This window comes from Lampris incognitus, chromosome 18 (genome assembly GCF_029633865.1).
Source record: "Lampris incognitus isolate fLamInc1 chromosome 18, fLamInc1.hap2, whole genome shotgun sequence".
NCBI classification, from domain to species: domain Eukaryota; kingdom Metazoa; phylum Chordata; class Actinopteri; order Lampriformes; family Lampridae; genus Lampris; species Lampris incognitus.
This window is the reverse complement of record NC_079228.1, coordinates 20,296,087-20,310,173: the sequence shown is the minus strand read 5'-3', so window position 1 is coordinate 20,310,173 and position 14,087 is coordinate 20,296,087.

The window sequence follows — 14,087 nt, the reverse complement described above, 5'->3', positions numbered from 1 at the left end:
TTCAGCGGCACAGGCGGCCAGAGAGGACTGAAAAGCAAAGCTCTGTGATATCCACATTCTGTGTGCCATGTCGGGCTGTAAGTGATGTTAAGAGACTCCTCGGTGAGGGTGGCGCTCTGTGCGTTGTCTGATACCTTACTAGTACTCATGACATGACCTTTAATGGCTCCAGACCACTTCCATGATTGGAAATATATTATTGCATGGGAAAATACCATGCAAGGCAGAAGAAATTTGCATGCGCTGCTGTTAGGAAAATATGTCTGTGACCATCTATAATTGCTCAGGAGGCCTATTAGATATGGAAATAGTTGCCTGATCCGCACAATTTTCCCACGGGTACTATAGTAGGTCAGGGCTCTTGATAATAACCTCCGGAAGGTTTGGATGGCTTTGACCCCATCTAAGGAAGAAAGGCGTTGGGAACCTTGTTGTGTACATTGTCTGCTTTGCTGTCGCCTGGCTCTGCAGGGCCAGCCTACCCCGGTGGCTAATCTGAGAATTCCTCACCATGTGAGAATCCTCTAGGCGGCGTGGAGACAGATAAACAGGAAACATGACATTCCAGGCCAGTTTAACACCAGTAAGGGGGATTTAGAGCCTTGTTAGCCCGTTTGCTGGGGAAAGGTCACATTCAAGCCCTCATGTTTACCTAGATAAGACTACTTCTCATTGTCATCCTCTGTTTGCGGTCCTGTCCTTCAACCTCCTTTCTAGTGCCCTTGTGTCATGTGAAGTAACACATTGCATTCTTCGTAATTTGCTTGCTTGAGTATGACATATGGATAGCTATCTGTCTCTCACTCTCTCTGTCTGTCTGTCTCTCCCTCTCTCTCCTTCCACCATCCACACAGCCCTGTCTTCTTTGGACATAGGACTGTTTGTGGGATTGCGTGGGTGCGTGCATGTGTAATAATTCACTTTTAAGTTTTACCTAAATCATGTCAGGTTTGCAAATCAATTACTTATAGTCTGTCATCTTCTCAATGCTATATTTGTGTGTTAGTTGCACGGTGCTCTGGTTTATTGCACACTTAACACAGATTGCACTTGACATGCACTCTTGGGCATAATATGGTTGCTATTTAGTGCTCTAAGATGTCTGTGGGTTTAGACACGCATATATATATATATATATATATGCTAACTGCTGATTCACTTGTGAGTCACTGTGTTCAAAGCATCTGCTAAATGAGAAAATGTAAATGTAAAATGTTTGTGTTTGTGTGTGCTAATGTGCATACACTGTGTCAATACTACACATAAGCACACATAAATATATGCATGGGCACATGCACATGTGTGCCCTTTGTACACAGCGCATCTTTACGGATGCACATGAGTGTGTCAGCACAGTTTGCATGTGTTTTTCGGATCTGCCCGATGTCTTTCTGTGTGCATTTGTCTTGACCCAGGGAACAGTTCCAGCCAGGGGCCGTGGCAGACAGCTGGGGAGACTTATGGCTGGAGTTGAAGCAGCCCTGAGCGCCTCCCACAGTTTACACCGACATCTTTATCCATCTTTAAACCACTTCCGACTGTTTAACACTGGTGTAGTGCAGTAAACCAGAGGATAAACCTTCTCTCTGACAGGGTGAGCGACGCAGACTATATGAAAAATCATGCCGGTGATGAATTACCCCTCATATACTCCTCAATATATACACAAGATGCAGTTGCATGGACAAAGTTGAGTTTTAAGCTGCAACAACACATGCAGCAATATCATAAGCCGTGCACGCAAGGAAACAAATTGATAATGACGGTCGACACGTTCGTCAGACTGTGGAGACATTCCCTTCCATGCACAAAGCATGTGTATGCACACAAATGCACACGCGTATTCCTCTCGTGGCGGGAAGGGGGTCACACTTGAGAATATTTGGGTGTGTGCGTGTTTGTGCATGTGTAGGTGCGCATGTGAAGGTATGTTTATGAGCGAGCAGCTGTCTGCGTTTGTGTCTGTGAGTTGTTCCTCACCAAGGTCAGCGGTGAGTCATGTGAAAAACACACCCTGTACTTTGATTACTGCACTGTTGCTTGCAGCTCACTCTGCCCTCACAGTTCCTGTCTCCTACAGTCAGCGTTGGTGGTCTTCAGAGCTCCAAAATGCACAACTGTGACGTTTATAAGCCAAAAGTGTGGCGAGCTTGCAGAGAAGATGCCCTTTTAAAGTCAACCGTTCACTTGTTTTTGTTTGTGTATGCTCAAATGTGTGTGTGTGTGTGTGTGTGTGTGTGTGTGTGTGTGTGTGTGTGTGTGTGTGTGTGTGTGTGTGTGTGTGTGTGTGTGTGTGTGTGTGTGTTTGGGCACACATAAGACTTCAAAGGTTTGATGTGGAAAAGAGCATCTGCTGCGCTAGTTGTCACCAAGGCTTCCTGTTTCTTATTTAGCAGTAATTTCCTTCACACATGCACTTCTCTCTCTCTCTCTCTCTCTCTCTCTCTCTCTCTCTCTCTCTCTCTCTCTCTCTCTCTCTCTCTCTCTCTCTCACACACACACACACACACACATTGTGTTCACGGACAGCCACGTACCAGTGGGTGCTTAGGTGTACAACAGTGGTAGTTCTCCGCCTTTTTGGCCTCCCTTAGAGCTTTGACACCAGATGACTTCTAATTTTCTCTTTACAACTTATTTTACCAGGTTATTTACTGTAAGGAGGATTGACACTGCAAGTATTTCCTTTTTATTTATTTTTTTTTACAAGAAAAGGGCATTTATCAACCTTCAAAATCCCCCCCCCCAGATAAATCCACTTGCTATTCCCCCCCAGCCCCCAGTAAATACAAGGTATGCCATCCATCACAAGGGCAGCATCCTTCAGCTACAGGCTGTACTGTTAATATACTGTAAAAGGAAAGGGCCACATGCCAAGTCAATTCCTCCATTCTTTGCCACTCATTCTCTCTTCATATTGCCCTTTCTCTCTCTCTCTCCCCCCCCCCCCCACGGGTTGCGCTGTCTCGCTCTCTTTTTCTATCCGTCTTAATTAGTGGATCAAAGAAGACGCCCACTAATGACCTACATTCCCAGTCCGCTGACTCGGAGGTTCCGTAATTAGTAATGCTGTCTTGTTTCAAGTGCACACGCTACACACGCTCTCATACATCACCCATGTATGGTACGCTTCCTAATGAAAGTGCAAGTCCACGTCGGTGCCTCCACTGAAAATATCAAGTGCCAGCCTTTGTGTCTGTCTGTGTGCCGACAGAAAAGTAATCTGCCGAAGAACCTCTTTACTTCTTTCCCTCCGTTTCCACGCGAGTTTTTCTTTTTTGTTTTTATCCATTTTCTCTTCTCGGCTTCCAGCTGTGCAACTGCATTTCTCCGTCAACCTCTCTCGTGTTCCCTATGCCTTCCTGATATTTTGACCTCCTCTTCCGTACGGTGGTCCACCCATCCATCCATCCATCCATCTTCACTTTTGTCCATCTACCGTCACAATGTAATAAGTCCAGACTCGGTTTTCTTCTCAGGATCAATAGGTGTGATGCTGTCTATAATCAATATAAATTTACACAGTGGGGCCAAATGCTTTTGTATTTGCTTGGAAATGGAAATTTCAACTTAAAGAAAAAGCCTCAGCTTATCAATGGGGGTGGGAGGTTGGGGGGTGTTCAATCTATATTTTTTCAGTTGATATCCATATAATTAATTACAAAGTTTAGATATACATTACGGAAAAATGTGGCACCCTGTCTGACTGAACAATTATCAGATTAGTGTGAAATATTTGAAAAGTGAATCACTGGCTATGTTGAGAATCTTGCTTACCAAAAGTAATATGTAAGAGGATAAGAGGGAGATATGTAATGTGTGTTTTTTGAAAATATCACAACACCAGAACTCACTCACCCACACTCACACTCACACACACCCACACCCACACACACACCACCATCATCATCATCATCGGCGGTCACTCGGGGTCGAGTATGACCGTCCTCCCTCTGGGTCCTTCTGGGTCTTCAGGTGGGCATAGAGGCCGATCCTGGAGCCGCATAATGGGTGTTATGTATGTAAAACGGGACACGTGTCTCTGTTGGGAGCCAGCTTGTTTCTTCCTCAATGAGAGCAGAGCTACGGGTGCTGTGTAGGGACACAACAGACTGCAGCTATGGAAGGCAAACACAATATGTTACATCTCCCCTCTTAAGCAAAAATAAATATGACTTGAACTTTACCTGTGTAAACAGACAAAATACCTGGGGAAATCTAAACCTGATTCTATACACAATAACTTGGAAGGAGTGTTTACCAGCACTTCACTTTCTCAAGGTGAGAAAAACAACTCAAACATCAAACTCAACTCAAACACTTATAGATTCAGTCTATCAGGAGGCTTCACAACACTTCCCCACCTAGTAGTAAGCTGTTCAGCTGGCCGGGCTTGCGTGGGGCTCAAAGGTATTTTAGGTGGCGAGTGAGGCAGTTCAGGAAGAGCTGGCTCCTTCTCAGTTGGTGGATCTGATGCTTCAGTCCAAGGTTCATCCCGAACCCAGGGCGTGGACGGCTGGCGGCTGCGGTGCTTTTGCGGAGGTATGGGCGGTTGCGGCGGTACTCCTTGTTTCCACAGTCCACAACATAGGACCGCGGAGCACTGTGTGGTTTAACTACAACTCCCGGGGACCATATGTGGTTGCCAAGATAGGGTTGCATCCTAACCTCATCCCCAGGCTTGAGGGCAACATGAGGTTTGGCTACTCCCTTGTGGTCATAGTAGAACTTTTGGTTGTCCTTACTTTTGTCCAGCAGATGCTTTACTTTGAGAGGGTCATAGGCTGTTGGTGCAAGTAGCAGAGGAGTAGTAGGCAGCTTATTACGTGACCTCCTACCCATTAGCAGTTTAGCCGGCAACAGGCCTACTGACTCAAGTGGAGTAGTTCTATAGTCCAACAGTGCAATGTGTTTGTCTGGTGCTTTACACCAAAGCCTCTTCACAGTTTGCACTGCATGCTCTGCTTCACCATGTGAGTGTGTCGTGTGTGGTGAAGATGTCTTGTGTGAAATACCATAACTCTTACAGAAGTCTTTACATTCCTCGGAGGAATACTGTGGATCGTTGTCTTGTCTGTAGAGTGGCAGGAATGCCATGCCTGCTGAACTGAGCTTTCAGAGTCTCCATGGTGGTGTGACAATGGGAGGATCCCTGCGCCTGACAGCTTTTGAGTGGCTGATACGTCTGGAGCCACCACATGGTCCTTGGCAGGGGGTGGCCAGAGTCCAGTGGCATAGAGAACCAAGACAGTTGGGGACCACCCTCTGTTGTAGCCTTCATTAGATTAGATTGTTTTTATTAGGCACATGACCAAGGCTGGTGGAATTTGTTTTCGGTACACGTTAAACTCTGCAGCACAATACATACACGGACAACAGCAGACACTTCACATATTATTACGAAAAATACAGTTACACAATAACAGAAACAAACATATTACACATGATTAGCAGAATAATAGTATGCATGCCAATAGTGTGTGAGGGGACTTATAGGGAGGAATTCAGAGTCCTGATAGCTAGAGGAAAAAAACTGTTTGTGAAGGGTTTAGTCTTGGTGGACAGTGACCTGTAGTGCCTCCCAGAGGGAAGGAGCTTCATCTGCCTTCACTGGCATTGTCTTCTGCCAGTTCCGCCATTGAGGGCTTTGTTGGATCGTGCTTTGTCTGGAACCTCCCCCTTGACCTATCCGCCTTACGTGACCCTACTACCAAGAGTCAAGCTCCAGACGGCATGGCTCTTGGGATCATTAGTACGTGCAAGTTTCTCTACTACAACAAGGTGGCGATCCAGGAGAAGACACACACACACACACATACACACACGCACACACACACACACTAAATTGGTGCACACTATTGCTGCATGATTAATCTAATTGCAATGTCAGCCTGTGCAATGTGTGTGTGTGTGTGTGTGTGAACATCTGTTTGTGTGCAGTCTGCATATCTACACCCATAATTAAGAGATGACCAATCAGTCTCTGTTTAGGCATGTGCAGTTTACGGTGAAGTGAAGGCAGAGCCGAAGTGAAGGCAGAGCTGAAGATCAAATGGTGGAAGTTGAAGAAGGAGTGGCAGTGGAGTTTTTAGCTAGATTGTTTAACACAATCTTAGAAAGTGAGAGGATGCCCGAGGAGTGGAGAAGAAGCATACTGGTACCGATTTTCAAGAACAAGGGCGATGTGCAGAACTGTAGCAGCTACAGAGGTATAAAGTTGATCAGCCACAGCATGAAGATATGGGAAAGAGTAATAGAAACTAGGTTAAGAGAGGTGACGATTAGCGAGCAGCAGTATGGTTTCATGTCACGAAAGAGCACCACTGATGCGATGTTTGCTTTGAGAATGTTGATTGCGAAGTATAGAGAAGGCCAGAAGGAGTTGCATTGTGTTTTTGTAGATTTAGAGAAAGCATACGACAGGGTGCCGAGAGAGGAGGTGTGGTATTGTACGAGGAAGTCGGAAGTTGCAAAGAAGTATGTAGGAGTGGTGCAGGATATGTATGAGGGAAGTGTGACAATGGTGAGATGTGCGGTTGGAATGACAGATGGGTTCAAGGTGGAGGTGGGATTACATCAAGGATCGGCTCTGAGCCTTTTCCTGTTTGCAATGGTGATGGGACAGGTTGGTGGACACGAGCAGGCAGGAGTCTCCATGGACGATGATGTTCGCGGATGACATTGTGATCTGTAGCGAGAGAAGGGTGCAGGTTGCGGAGAGCCTGGAGAGGTGGAGGTATGCACTGGAGAGAAGAGGAATGAAAGTCAGTAGGAGCAAGATGGAATACCTATGCGTGAATGAGAGGGAGGACAGTGGAATGGTCAGGATGCAAGGAGTGGAGGTGACAAAGGCATATGAGTTTAAATACTTGGGGTCAACTGTCCAAAGTAACGGGTAGTGCAGGAGAGAGGTGAAGAAGAGAGTGCAGGCAGGGTGGAGTGGGTGGAGAAGAGTGTCAGGAGTGATTTGTGACAGAAGGGTACCAGCAAGTGTTAAAGAGAAGGTTTACAAGATGGTTTTGAGACCAGCTATGTTATATGGTTTGGAGACAGTGGCACTGGCGAAAAGACAGGAGGCAGAGCTGGAGGTGGCAGAGTTGAAGATGCTAAGATTTTCACTGGGAGTGACGAAGAAGGACAGGATTAGGGTACGATTATATTAGAGGGACCGCTCAAGTTGGACGGTTTGGAGACAAAGCAAGAGAGGCAAGATTGAGATGGCTTGGACATGTGTGGAGGAGAGATGCTGGGTATATTGGGAGAAGGATGCTGAATATGGAGCTGCCAGGGAAGAGGAAACGAGGAAGGCCAAAGAGGAGGTTTATGGCTGTGGTGAGGGAGGACATGCAGGTGGCTGGTATGACAGAGGAAGATGCAGAAGACAGGAAGAAATGGAAACGGATGATCCGCTGTCCCAACCCCTAACGGGAGCAGCCGAAAGTAGTAGTAGTAGTAGCATGTGCAGTCTACGGTCACATGACTATCTGGTGTGCTGTGTGCAGACCAGAAAGAAGGAAAAAAATGGATACCGATGACAACGAGCAGGTTAACGCTGATGAACGGGGGGAAGCGACGTCTCTTACATGGCGATATTTTGGATTCAAGCTCAGCGACATTGAGCAGAAAGAGGTACTGTGTAAAACGTGCAAAATGAAAGTCGCTACATGTCGCGACAACACGACAGATTTGTATTTTTGGTTATGTATAAATTTATTTATTATATCGCAATCGCAAATTGCAATATTACTCACAATAATCGCAATATGACTTTTTCACCAAATCGTGCAAGTGCACACTGTTAGAAGTTCATTAACTGGTATTGGCCTTATTTATAGTTTTTTTAAACAAGTTTCATTGTTTTCACAGTCTTGAAATATCCATGTGTTTAATTTACCTTCAGTTTGACCAGACGAAGAAATTTGAATGAACTTTTAGACGCCAAACAAACAACTATACGTGGAGCTCCAAGACTCGAACAAATAAGCAGCCATATTGTTTTTAGTCACGTGCCTTACACGTGAAACTCGATGATCTCCGTTCTCTTTGCACGGATGAGGGCAGATGGAATTTGGGAACACTGTTCTCCGCCGCCATCCGCACTCCTCTCCCTCCGCTCCGCTTTGTCGCTTTAAGTCAGCTCTTCCTGAGATGCCCGCGGAGCCACAGGAAGTACTATGTGACTGACTGGCTGACAGGCCACTTCCTGTTTTCAAAAACACGCTGGTGGCTCGAGTTGATTCTCAATGAATGTTTGGCTTGTTTGAGAGAAACAGTCTGTTTCCTGGAACACAGAATGCACATTCTAGAAGCGATTAGCTGAAAGTAACTCATATGATATAGATGATGTGTGTGTGTGTGTGTGTGTGTGTGAGAGAGAGAGAGAGTGAGTGGGATTCAAAGCGATAGATTGTTTGCCTGTGTGTGTGTGCGCGCGCGTACGTGTGCCCATCTTGTGTTTGTGCAATTTGTGTGAGCTTTTTTTTGTTGGTTGTCTTACATCAACAAATCAGTATGTTTCGATTTGTTCTTTGTGCTGTTGTTTAAGTGCCCGTGGGTGTATTTGTGAGTCCACGTGCATGTTGTGATTTTATCGTATTGAGGTAATTCATTCGGGGGTCTTCACTGACATCAGCGCTACACGGCTGCGGGGTTGAAATACGCTTTCTATCAGGTATTGACAGAAAGGCTGACCGAATTGAATGGCTAGCACAGGCTCAGTGCATGGCAGAACGGAATCCCATCTGTGTAAATAGGTCAGGTGGAGGATCCTGGCCTCCCCTGAAGTCCTCTGCTGTAAACTAAAGTGACTCTCCGGTGGCCCTGATGTGAGCCTGGCACATTCATTAGTGAGTCTGTTGGGGAAAGTGCTCATTGATTCAACACCGTTTTATGTCTACCACCCATCTGCCATTCAGAGATTAATGACATTGCGCTGGCCGCATATTTGATACATGAACGTCCACTGAGGCAATCTACTGTATGTGGAAAAAGCTGAGGAGTGCACGCCAGCCGTGCACTGGGATCTGCACCGACGTGACCAAAGAGAAAATATTTCTGCTAATGTTGTGCACATAGATGGAAGGGCAACATTGATTTTGTTTTGTGTGTCTGCATGAAAGGAGAGGACGATGTTTCCAGTTTTAGACGACAGGGTGGCGTGCATGTGTGTGTGGCGTTCATGTGTTTTCATGGTGCATTCGTGTGTTCAGTCAATGACTGCTGGCTCTGTGCCTTATTCCCGGTCAGTGCGTTCCCAGTGGCAGTTTCGAGGCGCCAAGAAACGAAATATCCCCGTCCTGTCTGTCCTTCCCTTTCGAAGGAGAATCTCTGATCATGACATCATTTCTCCCTCCTGACGGGCCGTGCTACAGGGGCAGGCCAGTGAAGGACGATCATCTGCAAACGCAATTAGTTCAATTCCAAGTCTTTATGTGATCCTCTAATGGACTGTCCTTCCTCTTTTATCCCCCTCTTAAAAGGTGTGAAGTAAAATGGGAGCTGGGTGGAGTCTCACATCTTTGCTCATGACTGCATTCTCGTCATGCATTTTGCTGAGGGAGGATGCACGGCAGACCAGCTTACATTCTCTCGCTCTCACTCTTTCTCTCTCTGACTTCTTTTCATACCCCTAAGGCACAAGTTAGGGTATTTTTGGAGTACCGCCTGCCTGTCTCACTGTACAGATGCTCCGAAAGCTCGTCTCTTTTGGCAACACTTCCATATTTTAATGAGGTGATTGCTGGAGCATCCGTGATTATTGGGCATCCAGCCCTCACACCAGGGGAAACCCTTTTATCTCCAATGAATGATGCCTCCTCCCCTCTTTCACATGTCCATTCATGTCCCTGAGCTGGAACGCAGACCAGTTCTCAATTCAATGTCAATTTCAATAGGCTTTATTGGCATGACATTTGACATGTGTTGCTAAAGCACAATCATGATTATAAAAGACAATTTTAAGGAATGAATTTTTATTTATATATATATATATATATATATATATATATATATATATATATATATATATATATGTATATATGAAGTAATTACATTAGTATTGGTACAATTTCAGATGAAAGTGTTAATTTACTGATGATAAAATAGAGATGTGTCTTTGCAAGATATCCACTATTCAATAGTGTAACGTGCATGGATAAGTAGACACGTTGGTTGCTGGCTGACGGGTCTGACCCTTTAGTCGAGCGGTAGGCGATGTCTCCCGCGATGCGGGCGATACAGGTTCGCACCGTGGCAGTTCCTGTGGTTGCCTCCCGAATTCGCTACAATAGTTAACAAAAGAAAATATGATAATAAAATAGAGGGATGTTAAGGGAGACAAAAGGAGATGGTGGCGGTAAGTAGAATAAGTATAATTATATTTATTAATGTTTATATCTATATGTCTGTGTCCTACTGGTTGTTTCTCTTGTTGTGACAGGAAGTAACATATTTAGTTGCCAACACCTCACATTCATGGTGGCGCAGTGGTTAGCGCAGTCGCCTCACAGTAAGGGTCCTGGGTTTGAACCCCGGGGTAGTCCAACCTTGGAGGTTGTCATGGGTCGTCCTCTGTGTGGAGTTCGCATGTTCTCCCTGTGTCTGCGTGGGTTTCTTCCAGGTGCTCTGGTTTCCTCCCACAGTCCAAAGACATGTAGGTCAGGTGAATTGGCCATACTAAATTGTTCCTAGGTGTGAATGTGTGTGTGTGTGTGTGTGTGTGTGTGTGCGCGCGCGTGTGTGTGCGCGCGTGTGTGTGTGCGCGTGTGCGTGTGTGGGCCCTGTGATGGCCTGGCGGCCTGATCAGGGTGTCTCCTCGCCAGTGACTACTGGGATAGGCGCCAGCATCCCCGCGACCCTGAGAGAGCAGAACAAACGGTTTAGATAATGGATGGCTGGATGGATGTCTGTGTCCTACTGGTTGTTTCTCTTGTTGTGACAGGAAGTGACATATTTAGTGGCCAACATTGCACATTTTTTCTTTTCCCACAGAATGAGGGTTAATTTCTCCCTTTCTGGTCAGAATCAGGGCAGTTTTTTTTTACAGATTTTGGAAAGAATTCCTCCCTAATATTTCTGTAGTTTTGACATTCTATTAGAAAGTGTAATTCTGTCTCTATAGCTCCTTCATCACAATGACAGCACAGCCTGCCCTCCCTGGGCAGCCAGATCGGCCTGTGTCTGCGCTGCTCTATTGCCAGACTATGATCACTGAGTCTGTACATTGTCAATGACTTTCTCAGATTCTTATCAGTTACTGTGGTGAGGTAGTCTGCCACAGTATACTTACTGTCTGTTTAGGGCCAAATATGTTTCTAGGTTCTAGGTTGTATTGTGAGCATGTAGTATCATTCCAATAAGTGATGTATATTTCCCTTTTTTTAGTTATAATTTGGTTAGATATTTGTGTCAGGTCCAATCCCGACTATAGGCAAAGGAACTTAGAGTACTCTCTCGGTCTGCACAAATGCTCAACCCTGTCCATACCGCAACATTTTTTTTATTGCTTTATGTTGCTTCTCTTAATGCCTTTTATGTTTCATGTGAAGCACTTTGAATTGCCTTGCTGCTGAAATGTGCTATATAGTAAATTTGCATTGCCTTGCCTTGCCTTAGGGTTATTTTTCTGAGTGATAGTGTAACTGCCCTGAGGCTGGCTTGGGTTTGTGATGTCAGAAGGTGAAAGGTCAGCCAGCCTCAGGACCAGTTGGCTGAGGGGACTCCTTTCTATGTTCAACTCTTGGTAGGCAAGGTCCCAGGAAGTTGGATCAGTTCATCTAGACATAACGCTTATTGAGAGAAACGTTTCATCACTCATCTAGCAGGTATCCCCACCCTTATAAACAGCACAGTTGCACCAAAACCAAAATCAGTGATCAGTTTCATATGCAAATTACCATGACCATTAACTAGAGTTACAATGACTATGTGTATTATTCAGAGGATTGGGGAATAGTTATAATCACAGCATTGTAAAATGGTGACCCCCCCCCCGGTTCAGGGACTGTCATTCCCTCTTCACATAGACGGCCTCTTTGACTCCCTGTTTAAACCAACATTCCTTCCTATCAAGGATGTGCACATTCTCATCCTTGAAAGAGTGGCCACTGGCCTGTAGATGGGTGTAGACTGTGGAGTCCTGGCCTGACGCATTAGTTCTCCTGTGTTGTGCCATCCTCTTGACCAGTGTCTGTTTGGTTTCCCTGATGTACAAGTCACGGCAATCCTCCCGGCACACTCAACAGCGTACACTATATTGTTCTATTTGTGCCAGGGGATCCGTCGTTGGGGTGGACCAATTCTGGCACAGCGTGTTTTGGGGTTTGAAAGCAACTGATTCAACTTTCTTTCCGGGATTATTGAGCATGCATCAAGACACTTGGTAGGCAAGGGCTTTATAATGTTAACAGGCAGGGTTGCTCTTTTTAATATCGCTCCAAAATTTGAGAGATCTTTTTTGAATACTTAGAAGTAAAGGATATTAGCCTAATTCAGCCCTGCATGCAGTGTTTATGGTTTTTCTTTGTACCCGGGGCCGGAGAATACTTTTGCAGAACTCTGCATGCAGGGATTCAATTTGATATTTGTCCAATTTTGATCGATCATTTTGTAGTAAGGGGCCCCATAACTCACTGCCATACAATGCAAACGATTCTATAACTGATTTAAATATCTTGAGCCATGTCCTGGTTGGAATTTGGATTTGAACTGAACTGAATGCTTGTTGGCATAGAAAGCCCTTTTTGCCCTCGCTTTGAGTTCCTTCACAGCAGAGCAGAGGTTTCCTGTAGAATTAATTTGTAAATCTAGGTAAGTATAGGTATTTGTTTGTTCTGTATGGGTCCCACCTATTTTAAATGTTGGGGCAGTTCTCTGTAACCTTGATCTTTTTTGGAAGGTGATAATTTTGGTCTTCTTCATGTTAACTGTCAGGTCCCAGGTCTGAGATACTGATGGAGAAGGTCCAGGTGTGCTGAAGACCTTCTTTAGCATGTCTTTAGTATAAGCAGGTCATCTGCATAAAACACAAGTTGGATTTCTGTGTCTTGAAGAGTGAGACAAGGGGCGGGTGATTGTTCTAATAACGATGCTAGTTCATTAATATAAATATTGAAAAGGTTGGGGGTGAGTTTCCAACCTTGCTTCACCCCTCTACCCTGTGAGAAGAAGTCTGTGTGTTCATCTCCAGTTTTAACAGCCAATTTGTTTTTTTTATATATTGATTTAAATGCATCAAAAGACTTGAGTGCAAAAATGTGGTTAGCTGTTCTGCAGTTTGGAAGGAATTCAATCTGACTTCTGCTTAAAACACTGTGTTCGATGAGGAAGTCTGTAATTCTTGTATTTAGAATACTGCCAAATAATTTCTCCAGGGTCAAATTTGTCTCCATTCTTGAAGATGGGTGTGATCAGCGCCTCACTCCAGCTTTCAGGGAAATTACCCACACAGTACCAAGTTGAATATTTTTAGGATGGCCACCTTGTATTTTCTGTTGTTATATTTTAACTTTTCATTCATGCCACCAGGCCTGCATGCTTTTCTGGGCTGCAAAAGGATCAGTTTGTCTTCCAGTTCTAATTCTGTGATAGGGTAATCCAGTGGGGTCTGGTTTTCTATCGAGATCTTCAAAATGATTTTCCGTGTATCTCCATTTTGAACGGTCTGTTCGTTGAAACACTTCTTGGTAAATAAGTTCCAATTTTCCCAGAATTTATTTGACCCCAGAGACTCTTCAATTAATTGTAATTTGTTTTGTAGATGTTGTTCTTTTTTTGTTGTTGCTCTCAGTGTGTTTTTATATTGTTTTAGAGTCTCACAGTAACTAAGGTGGAGCTCTCGGCTGTCTGGATTCCTGTGTTTTTGGTTCCCTCTCTCTGTCGCTCTCTCTGGCTCTTGCTCTCTCTCTCTCTCTCTCAGTTACTCTCTCACCTCTTCATGTTTTCCTTTGATATGTCTTGCATGCATGGGGTTTTCTGGTTTCATCACTCATAACACTGCTCGGGTTCAGTGTACTTAGCTCATTGCATCTTTTCAGATTCATACAGCTCTTGTGTTGCCTGATGGGTAGGGACACTTAAATCAATCAGCC